The following is a 12509-nucleotide window of genomic DNA, read 5'->3' as shown; positions in this document are numbered from 1 at the left end:
TTTAATTGGTACAGCCACTATGGAGAAGAGTGTGGAGTTTCCTCGAAAAATTTAAAATAAAACTACCCTACGATCCAACAATTCCATGTCTGAGTGTTTACCCAAAGGAAAAAAACCCACTAATTTGAAAAGTTACATGCACCCCAATGTTTATTGCTGCATAATTTACAATAGCCAAGATATGGAAGTGCCCATCAATAGACAAATGGATAAAGAAAATGTGATATATATACACACACAATAGAATACTACTCAGCCATAAAAAAGAATGAAATCTTGCCATTTGCAACAATAGATGGACCTAGAGGGTATTATGCAAAGTGAAATAAGTCAGACAGAGAAAGACAAAATAGTGTGTGTTTTCACTCATATACAGCATCTAAAAAAACAAAACACAGGAAAAAAAAAATAACAAAACTGATACAGAGAACACACTAGTGGTTGCCAGAGGAGGGGTATGAGAGAATGGGCAAAATAGGTGAAAGGGATTAAGAGGTACAAATGACAGTTATAAAACAAATAAGTCACAGGGATGTAATGTGCAGCCAGATAATGTAATCAATAATATTGTAATAACTTTGTACAGTGCCTAATGTATAAAACAATTGAGTCACTATGTTGTATTCCTAAAACTAATCTAATATCATAAGTCAACTATATTTCAATAATAGAAAAAAAAAAGACTGGGTTAGCTAACATATTTTACATTCCCATCGTACCTCTACTTTTCCTTTGTAGGATATACCACTTCAGTAATTATACAATCAAGTTTATGTTGCTTGGTTATCTAACCTCTCACCACACAGCTTCATAAGGCCAGAGATTGGGCCTATTTTATTAATTTATTCCCAGCATTTGCTGGAAGCTCAATCAAGCTTTACAGAAGGAAAGAAAGGAAGAAGCCTCTGCTGGAAACATCAGGACCATGTTCTAGTCTAATCAACCAAGATAACTAGATTATCTGGGGAACTGGCAGGTTGTCCCCCTGTCATCAGCAAATTTATCTGCTGTACAGTAGCCTCTCTCCTCAGTGTTCCACTAGAGTTCGAGATCCTCATAATAGATTCTTACACTCTAAAGAGACAAGATTAGCATGTATGGTAAATGAATATAATTTACTCTAATATTGTGTGTTTATTTTTTTCCCAAAGTTTCCTGTAAATTCTTATATTTATTTCTGTGGGGAATGTCAGAAAGGAAAAAAGAGAAAATACATTGAAAATTGAATTCTGTGCATGCACACACACGTAGGTAAATTGAATCCTACTTCCCATTTCCACTATATTACATAGAATAGTATTTAAAAGATGTGTAGTCAAACTACCTGGTTTCAAATTATAGTGCCATTATTTACAAACTGTATTACCTTGGGCAAGTTACTAATGATTTCTTTGTCTCAGTTTTCTCTAATGTTATCAGTTAAATTGGGGTAATATTATTCACCTCCAAATAACAGAAGAGTCAATGTTTGTTAAGTCCACAGACCATTGCCTGGAAAACTATAAATGCTTAATAAGCCCTGACTATTATAGTGATTATTTTGAAGAAAAACTTGAAATAGAATAAGTGATGATTTGAAGAAATCTAGAGCATCTTAGCTCCAAAGACTGTAAAAATACCCTGATATCATCTTCACTATACAAGTAAAAATATCTAACTCTAAACTGAATCATAGTGTGGAATGCAGAGACAAAGTAGGATCAGGAGTAAAAATACATCTCAATATGTGAGAAATGCCTTTTTATTCCCTTTCCTTTTTCAAAACTCATCCTAAAACTACAAGAAGAACAAGAAAGAGAAATAAAAACTTGACTTTGTCAAAGATAGGAGACATCTTTAACTATTCAACCAATACTATCTCATGCCAGAGAACATGGAAAATAACAAATGACTTAGCAGAGTGGGAGAAAGTCATACCTAAGGGCTGCGAAGGGGGTTCCACATGGGAAAGTCTTCTCAGGTTGCAGATCCCTATACAGTCCTTGGAAGTAATTGGGAGGAATTAGTCACCAAGTTAAGTTCTTGGAGTAAGCTAGATCCTTTTGAAACTTCATTTTAAGTTTTTAGGGCAGACACAGAAAAGCCTTTTGTCCATGGTTAATTTTGCCCCACCACCAAAGTGACATTCTGAGGACTCTATTTGTCTCATTTATTACAAGATTTTTGCCATGATGGTTTGTGAGATTATGACCCATTCCTTGACCAGAGTATGTCTACTCCATTCTAGTGGTTCTTTTCCTGTGGATTCTTCTCACAGTTATAGATCAATACTCAGTCAAAGGCACAAGGGGACCCTTCTGTAGAACATGATGATTTGAGAAATTCACTAGAATAAGGAATTAGACAAAAAGTGTCTCCTAATGGGAAAAGAGATACATAACATTCCTTTTGATGCTAATTTAAAATATATACTTAACCTCCAAGAATAATTTTCTGGTTATTATTCAAAGGCCATGATACCATATAAAGATGAAGAATCAGCTAGCATTTTAATTTTTTATCAATAATAAATTGTTCCTCCATCAGAAAGCTAAGCAAATAGTTACTTCCAACTTAATACTTATTTAGATTTGATTTTTTAAAGTTAACTATTGTGCTAGAATACCAGGATGCAATTGTGCTAAAAACTGTTTTTTTCTGTATATGAATGAATAATTTTTCTCATTATATTTAGGGAAAAAAATTCCTCTTTCCCAATAGGAGATATGAAATCATTCAGTAAGCTACAGGAATTTCTCAATATCTACCAAATAATTCTGACAATGCTAGCTGACATTTATTGAGCTCTTAGTATGTGCCAAGAACTTTGCACACATTATTGTGTTGTGATGCAAAGAACCTTGGAGTTGATGCAAAGTACTTGGTTTTATTTCTCAGCCTGTCCATTTCTAAGTGTCAGTGGGAAAACTCACAAAGTTTTCCGAGCATTTGTTTACTTATCTATAAAGTGAGGAGAATGAGACCCAGAGAATCTGACCAGAAACAAGGTGTGAAAACCCTTCTAAAACCCTATGATACAATATTATCTTTGAAAACATGCCATCATGACTTGTATATTCCCTTTGATATTCATATTATATGCAATGATATTTTTCTTTATTTCATAATACATGCTCCATAACATAATATGTGTATTTGCATATGGGTATGTATGTATATGTATTTCTTGTGTTTATATATATACGTATGTGTGTATAAATATGTTTACACAATATATACATATATGTGTGCACACATACACACACACACACATATTTCTTAACATATACTTCCAACTGGTTTTCAAGAATAGAAAACAATGACCAGTCTCTTCACTAAGACTGACCTATATGTAAACTCCTCTTTTCATATATAAACAACCTGCATATTATCCATAATTGTAACAGAATTTATTAATTCAATAAATGGGAGAGTAGGTCCCACTTTAATGTGACACAGTCCTAATTTGTCCTTTTCACTTACCAGTTTCCTCTTGTTCTAGTCTTCCAAACTTATACTAAAAAACATTGCTTATCTGAATTAAAAAGAATTCACAATTTTTCATACATCTCGAGTGCCAGCAGTAGAATGACAGAGTCTCTTGTGTTGCTCAAGAAATTACCTTAAATTCCAAGATCAACCCCCACGAGTTTAATTTTATCAAAGAATAGATGTCTTGTCAAATACACCCCAACCAACATAATCAGAAGCTTTCGAAGTATGTTTGACATTGAGAAGGACTGAAAAATAACATAGGAGTCAGAGAAACAGACATCGATGGCCTGTCAAATTTTTTGTAGACATCATGCTATTATCAAGGCACATCAGGATAAAATAAAATGACCTAGCTGACCACAAGCTTACAAATGTCTTGGGAAGGAAGGAAAAACGGTGAATCAAAAGGTAGCTTTGTTGCATGTCCCCCCAGGCCTTCTTATTGACAGGAATGACAATGGTCCCAAGATGCACCATTATCTATGACCAGCAAGCAGACATCAAATGCTCCTGAGCTGTATCTGTCAGAATAGAAAATTCTGCTCAAAACAGACAAGCTTGTTACATTTTGTTCAGCTAAGGTTTGTCAAAAGCCAGGGTCAGTCGGATGTGCCCTGCCCTGAAGGGGAATTGAAAAGCGAGAGAAGTACATTATTCCTCAATGTTTCTTCTGTGAGGAGACTTTGAGTCTGCTTGACCAAAATGTTTTGAAAGTCAAGTCATGACTCAAAGGAAGTGAAAGACAAAGTTAATAGTTTGTCTTTTAACTACTTAGGAATGAAGTTCACATGCAAAAGAGGCAGAGTTTAAAAAGATTCCTCCATTTAGAGAACTTCTGTGCTAAGTGTGATTTGTTATTTCAAACTCAAAAGAGAAAATTCTACTGTTACTGAAATTAGAGAGAACAAGTTAATGTGTTCTGGCCAAGCATTTTTATGCCGTGGCATTATGGAGCTTATTACAGTCTGAAATATTTACACTGGTAAGAGGTTCCTCTAATTTGCTTCTTTTTGACTAAAGAGAGATTTTATATACAAACGTCCAGCCTCTGACACTTAAGTAAACTCACAAACTTGGGGAAACATCTGTTAACCACTCATAAGCAAATGCAAGTTGAGAGTATTTCTTTAATTGACTCCTTAAAAAATTAACCCAAACTTTTTTCCCCTTTTAACAAATTTGAGGGTGAAAATGTAGCCACCACACAGACTCTGAACAAAGGGATTTTTTTCCTCCCCCCCCCCTTATCTTTTTCTTCCCTTCCCTTCTCAAATCCTTCTTTCCCTCTCCTCCCCTCTTCTCTTCTTTTTATTGTTTTCCTTCTCAATTTATAGTTTAGCACTTTTCCTAGGTCCAAAAACAAGTTCAATTATCATCAAATTTGTAAGTGGTCTGGTTAAAAAATGTTATCACATGTTATAATTCCTAAACTTAGGTAAATTTAAAAAAATAGTTTGCAAACCGAGGCCATGATTATTCTATTTTAATAATCTTGATCTTTTCCAAAAGTCTGATTTGTCATCTTTAAAAATTGAGATATTTCACACAATAACTTTAATTTTCAGATACTTAGAAAAGTTGGTAATTTGACAGTACTGAGCTTGAATTTCTGCATAGCAATGCTCTGCAACGCAGGAGGGTGAGGAACATGGCCAGACAGGACCTATGATCTCTAGTGCATCATAATTCTCACTAGGTTTAATTCTCTCACTTATCCAGAGAGGTTTGAGCTGTGAATTCTGCTCAAATTCAATTAACAAATTAAACTGATCAGTTATATTCCATATTCTACATGACTGTACAGTTCTACTTAGAAACTCACAGGTCAGAATGTAATTATCTAATTCTTTAATAAATGGACATTCTATCTCTATCACTAGACTGTAAGCTTTGTCAGGGGCGAGATCATATTTTAGGCCTGGTTTACTATTTAGATTCATACAATGAATGCCTGTGGAAAGAAGAGAGGAAGGAAGGAAAGACAGAAGGAAGGGAGGGAGGGAGGGAAGAAATAATTTTTAATAGAGAAAATCCATCTTTCATTCTTTTTTCATCGCCAAAAGTACCAATCATGCTGTAGGTACTTTAATTGATACTCTTGTTCAACTGGTTAAATAGGAAAAAATATGGGCCTTAGAAGTCTATATCACCCAACTAATATTATAGGGAAGCTCACATGAGATCTTATATTTCTCTAATTAATTTTAGAGAAGTTTCATGATAATAATTTATGACACATTTTTTGATGGTACCTTATTTCTAATATTATTGTGCAAGGTCATCTATCTGCCTTAAGTGTTTCTCAACTGTAAAGCTGGAAGAATTACCCCACTCTAACAATTAAGGCAAGAAAATGTTTCCGTGTTTAAAATAACAATGTTTTATGAATTGGAATATCTTTTAATTATTGGTGGCTCTAAAACTCTCCACACAACATTCCATTCCTTTGCACTAATTAGAGAAAAGCAATACTAGATTTGGAGTCAGTAGTCCTTCAGTTCAACTCCTAGATATGTCACTTATTAGTAGTACTACAGTCAAAATTTACTTAATCCCAATGTGCCTTAATCTTTCCATCAGTAAAGTGGAGTCAAAGACACCTTCCTCACTTACATAACTACTCAATTGAAAGTGCTATGTAAAAATGTAAACATTTTATGTTTTTCCAATATCAACAGTCCTACCGTAAGAAACATAAAATTTAAGAACAAGTTTTTGCCTTTAAAATAAAACATACAATTTGATCTTTTCTATTTACCACTCAACCTGATAATTGATCTAACCAGTCAATTAATCTGATGGCCAGTTTGACTGAATTAACCAATTAATTGTGAAACAGAGCCAAACAGTTGATCAGTTCATCCTAGCAGAGGAATGCAATGTATCAAAAGTTGTGTTTTAGGATAACCTAGAGTAATTTGCTCATTGATTTATTTTTGATTCTGAGATTTCTAACACTAAAGTAAAATGTGTGAGTCTCTGATAAGGCACAAAAAGTCCTATGGGAACACAGAAATTCTAGTCAGACAGTAGTAACCTTGTCCAATAATCTCTAAAATAATTTCGCTCACTTTACCTTGATACACCTTTGAAATTCCTATTGAGTTCTCTTGAGCATGATCAAATGACCAATTCCATGAAGCTTTTATGGAATTCTCTAGACTAAGTTGAACACTCTATTCATACTATTCTATTCATTGTTATGGCCTTCAATCTATTACACTCTAGTTATCTGTTATCTGGCTGCCTTTAATAAAATTGTGAGGATCTTGAACACAGAGACTGTGTGATCTTCATGTTGAAACCAAAAAAAATCTAGCATAGCATCTGGACTTTTCAAGTGTTCAGTGAACATTTCTTTAAAGAGAAATGTAAGAGTTATTATACTACTAATCAACATGTAAAATAAATGTCTAAACAATAAGAAGGAACAGACTGTATGAAAGGGAATAATATACAGGGGCTTTAATTGAGGGATCTTCTCTTATCTCCATTCTCTGTCCTCTTGTAGCATCTTTTGGTCCACTGTACTTCCTTCTAACTTAGAGAGAGCCAATTTTTGTATTCTTACAGGTTGGTAGACACACTCTTGAATGGAGAATTATCTTGAGAGCCATGGCTTTTGATTGCAGGTGTGAGAGAATAATCTTTTCTGAAACTCTCTGACTAATGATCAAAACTGAAAGCATATGACTGAGGGACTGGATTACAAACCATAAACTCTGTAATATGTGACAAATGAAAAGTTATTTTCCTTTCCAAAGAGAGAGAAGATTCTGACTAACCCGAAAGAAGCAAAGCATTGTAGGGAATATGACTGTAATTTAGGTACTTGTCAGTACCTGAGAAAGGGTCAGCCTCTCAAGAGGGTAGATCTTTTTGTTTTAAAAGATTAACTAAGCTTAGAGGGATATAGCAAGCTAAAGTAACCTTGGTTCAATTCTCAAGTTGAACTCAGAAATACTGGCCAACTAGAAGAGGAATTTGGATGATATTGTAAATGTAGACTGACAGAGCAGAGGCTATCAAAGAATGGAGGATATTATTAATGGATGCCAACACATGAGGATAACCAAAATCAAGACAGCCAAGCCACCAGGAAGCTGAAGGCAGCATGGCTAGAGAAAGTCATATAAAGCCATGGCCCTTTGCTCAATGCAAGAGATAGGTAAGCTTCTAGAAATTTACACTGTTCATAGGGAGAAGGGAGGAAGAAGATAGGAGAAAGAAAAATATTGTATTGATTGAGTTAAAATCTGAATACACTGAGCCTAATGCTAGCAGTGACTTTGTAATCTTGAATTAAAAATGGAAAATTTTCATATGCTAATTGAAAAAGTAATATCAAGAAAACTTTGGTTGTATTTTAAAAAAAGTGACAAGGGGGAAAGGGGAGGGGGAGGGATAAATTGGGAGATTGGGACTGACATAAATACACTACTATATATAAAATAGAAAACTAATAAGAACCTACTGTATAGCACAGGGGACTCTACTCAATACTCTGTAATGACCTATATGGGAATAGAATCTAAAAGAGAGTGGATATATGTATATGTATAACTGATTCACTTTGCTGTACAGCAGAAACTAACACAACGTTGTAAATCAACTATACTCCAATAAAAATTAATTAAAAATATAAAGCATGAGGATAATAAAAAATAAATTAAATACACGGGATACTTCTTTTTATACTCAAGTGTATGTACTGTTGCAACTACACAATTTAAAGTGGCTACATACACTTCTGCGTATAGTTAGGAGTTTAAAGTGTTCTAGTGGGTCATTTAGAATGATAATAGTAATAAATATTTGGTAGGAAAAACAATAGTTTTTACTAACTTGGATTATTAACTACTATTAACTACATTATTTTCATTTAATTAACAGTTTGTGCTACGTTTTGTCATTATTCATGATTATAAAGTTATAATGTTATAATAATGACTATTAATATGTTCTATTTTTATTTTAAATGTTTTATGGGAAACAAAACCTGGGCTTCCACTAAGAAAACAGCTATCCCTTCATTCTTTTTCTGTTTGGTTTATTTACAAATTTAAAATTAACCTGAGCCTAAGCTTAGACTCAGTCACTTACAAACTGTGCCTTGAGCAAGCTGATTAAAAGGTCAGGACGGCCTTGATTCTTTAGTTTGTGTGATAGGGACAAATCCTTTTGCCCTAGCTTTGGACAGTTCAAAACCATTGATATATGGGAAAGTGTACTGAAAGCAAAAGAGCTGTGCAATACAGTTTATTGTTTTATCAATGTGTTATAAAATATTGCTAAATATTTCAAAGGTACTATTTCATTTTTCATTACAACAGACTACTTCTTAATCATTCATGAAATAAAGTCACCTGACCATATAAGTTGGTTGGTTCCCTTGTAACACCTAATTTTATCTTCATGATTGACAAGATACTTTAATAGGACGCCATTAGACATACTTGACTTAAGAACTACTTTAGTTAAAGATAAATATAATTTTAACATTTGCTGCTCTCTTAATCCTTATAAAAACAAACAAACCCCCCTAAACTTTTACTGGATATCTAGGATTAGAAAAACCCCAGAATGGAAAATTAACTTTCTAAGTCTTGGTCAATTCAAATAGGCTTTGAGAATCCCCAGAGGAGGCTACAGAAAGACTTGTGCACTGAGGATCTTTAGTAATTACCTTCAATTTTAGCCCAGGTTTGTACCCACCCATTTTGCCTGTTTATACTCAGTCTATGAGAAGGTAACAGCTAAGACTTTCATAGATAATGGAAGAGTTCGTCATAGAACTGTCACCAAAATAAAAAATTAAATGTAAAACATTCAGCAGAATGACAGTAACATTTTCAGGTAGGAATCTGAACTGAGACTTCAGTCATTATCATTGTGTATCCAGAAGAGTAACTTTTTTCTCTCTCCCATTTCCGCCCTCAATAAGCCAAAAGAAGACACTTACTATTGCAGAAATTCATTTGCATACCAGAAAGCTGAATCTGTTATCTTTTATCATGCACAGATCTTACAAACTTATAGGAGGATGTGCATAAGAAACTGAAGTTGCAGGTGTGACAAGATGGGTTAGAGAAAACGTTGGGTTGTATGAAGGGTCATTTGCTGACTGTTTTGTGCACTTAATCATTGTGCCTATATTTCTAGGTCTCTACTATAAGCCTCATTTAACCAAACTAGAACCAGGAAATGGTGATCCTCATGTCAGCTGCTACCAGCCAGAAGTACTCTGGGAAATAATTTTACTTTTTATCACTGGGAAAAGAAAATAAATGTGGAATTAGAATCACTACAAGCCACTCTAACTGTGGTCCTTTACCTTACTTTTGCCAAGATGTATGAAGTCCTTTATCTCTCATTTTTACTGTTTGGTTTGAATTTTACCCATTGAGTAGCATGTAGAAATTCAATGACTATAAACATTGTTCTGAAGGAAGACAATTTTTTTAAAGTGCAAATTAAAAGAGTTTCTTGAGGTTTAGAGTTAAAATGCAAGATGCCATTAATCTTCCAATGGAGTAGGTTTTAGTAGAAGGCACTAATGAAATTTTTCATACTGTAATTCATCTCTTTTTTCCATTAAAATGGAAGGTATTCTAAAGCTTAGATTTAAACATCCCATCATCCTCTTAGTTAATTTGGAAAAAAAAAATTGAAAACATTATTGACTCCTGGGACATTGTGTGCCTGGTATTTGTTATACAGTTATAAGTGAAGCATTAGGAGATGACATAAATAACACAAACTTGATCTCATAAGACATCTAAAAATGTGTAATAAATGTTCTTGCCTTTAAAATGGATTCTACAATTCATTTATTCTGAAAGTGTTTATTAAGTGCCTGTTATATACCAGGGAATACTTTGGAACTCAGAAAAATTGTATTAGCCTAGGTTCTGTCCAGAAAGCAGAACCTGAGACAGGGGTTTGAGTGCAGCCAGTTTATTTCAGAAAGAGATCCCCAGGAAGGAAGTAGAGTGAATACAAGATTGCATCACCAATAAGTTACCATCACTGGCAAATGGTTTGCTCATGCTGTGGACAGTTTGAGGCACTGTGTGAAATATGATTTAGATGGTTCATGGAATGGAAGCAGGGGCATTTACGCATCAGAAACCATCCCTATTGGTCAGCTGTTGCCCTCTCAAGTGTTAATTCTCCCAGAATCCTAGGTTTGCCCAGGGATCAGAATATTCAAGTCAGTTTCCACACCAGTCTATCATGAAACCAGGGCAGGAAGTAAGATTTAACCAGTGTTGTTGAGGAAGTGCTGTCAGTAAAAGGGAGGCCAAGAAGCTATTGGTTATGTAAGTATATCACAAAAAATGGGGGAATGTATCATATTCTTATTAATAGACTTATTTGCTTATTTACTCAAGGTGTTTACTGAGTATTTATTATGTGCCAGGCACTGTTTTAGGCATGGAGATACAGCAGTAAAGAAAACAGACTCTAATCCCTGTTTTCATAGAGTTAAATAGAGTGGGAGAGAAGGTAGAAAAATGAGAAAATTGTGTTTAATCAGATGATAATAAAGCAGAGTGGGATAGGAAGCCCTGCAGGTATCTGGAGGTCTAGCTGACAGGATTTGCTGATGGATCCAAAAAAGGGTATGAGAACGTTAAGAGGACTCATGGATAACAGTAAGAATTTCTGTTTTGTTTTGCTTTGTTTTTGCTGGAAGAATGGGTTGTCATGTACTAAGGGGAGAGAGGCTAAGAAGAGCAGGTTAAAACAGAATTCTGTTTTGGACATGTTTAATGTGAGAAACATATTAGTCAGCCACATGTAGACGTTTTGATATACATGAGTCTGATGTTAAGCGGGAATGACTGGTCTGCAAATAAACATTTGAGTATCTTCACAGTCATAGTGGATTAGGACCCATCCTAAAGACCTCATATTAATGTAATTACCTCTTTAAAGAGGTAATGAGGTTAGGGCTTCAACATATGAATTTGGGGAAAGAACACAATTCAACCTATAACAAATGGTGTGTTTTGGTAAGTGAGAGGGAATGAAATTTAAAGAACAGGTGGAGGAACTGGCCTTATGGTGACACAGACAAATTAAAGAAAGGCAGAGAATAAGATGTGCTTGCTGGTAGGAAGGTAGATATGATGAAGAAGTGTGTAGATATTTCCTGGTTATTCATATTTTCTCAATGAAATTAGAAGCAGCAACTAATAATCTCACTGAGAGTGAAGGGAAGAAGATGGAGGTTTGAGAAACGAGGACACAGTGTAGTTACCTAGGAGAATAGGAAAATAAGAAGAATTAAAAAATACAGTGTGGTTACTGGCTCCCCACTTGAATATAGTCATCATGAATTTGAAGTAAAATTGGTCATAATGTTTTCCCCAAATCTGCTCAGTTGCCAAAGAGCAGGCATGAGATTGGTGATGACTTTGATTTCACCGAGGTTTAGATTTTGCCAGGTGAATACAATGAATGGAGAGGGGGCAAGGAATTATTTTAATAAATGATAGACCATGAAATCCAAGCTGGTAAAAGAGGAAATTGAGGAATGAAGTCAGAGAGAAAGAGTGAAAAAGTAGTAGAATCAACAGAATGTAAGTTAGAAGGGTAGAAGAGCTGTCGGAGGTGGGTGATTAGAGGAAGTGGTGCTATGCTGGAAACTGAAATTTGGAGAAAATACAGTTGTTGTTAATGTCAATCTCTCAGTCAAAAGTGGAAGAGTGAAAGGATAAAGTAGGATGAAAGACTGTATGTATTATGGAGGAGTGAAAGTCAAGGAACTTTGAAGCCAAGGAATTACTGAGAGAATCATCTGCATGGATAATTTTAAAGAATTACAACAGCAGGACTTCCCTGGTGGCACAGTAGTTAATACTCCACACTCCCAATGCAGGGGGCTCAGTTCCATCTCTGGTCAGGGAACTAGATCTCACATGCATGTCGCAACTAAGAGTTCCCATGCCACAAGTAAGGAGCCCGCGAGCTGCAACTAAGGAGTCTGCGAGCCGCAACTAAGGAGCCTGACTGCCGCAACTAAGACC

This window comes from Tursiops truncatus, chromosome 7, assembly GCF_011762595.2.
Source record: "Tursiops truncatus isolate mTurTru1 chromosome 7, mTurTru1.mat.Y, whole genome shotgun sequence".
NCBI lineage: Eukaryota > Metazoa > Chordata > Mammalia > Artiodactyla > Delphinidae > Tursiops > Tursiops truncatus.
Note: the sequence above shows the minus strand (reverse complement) of the source record.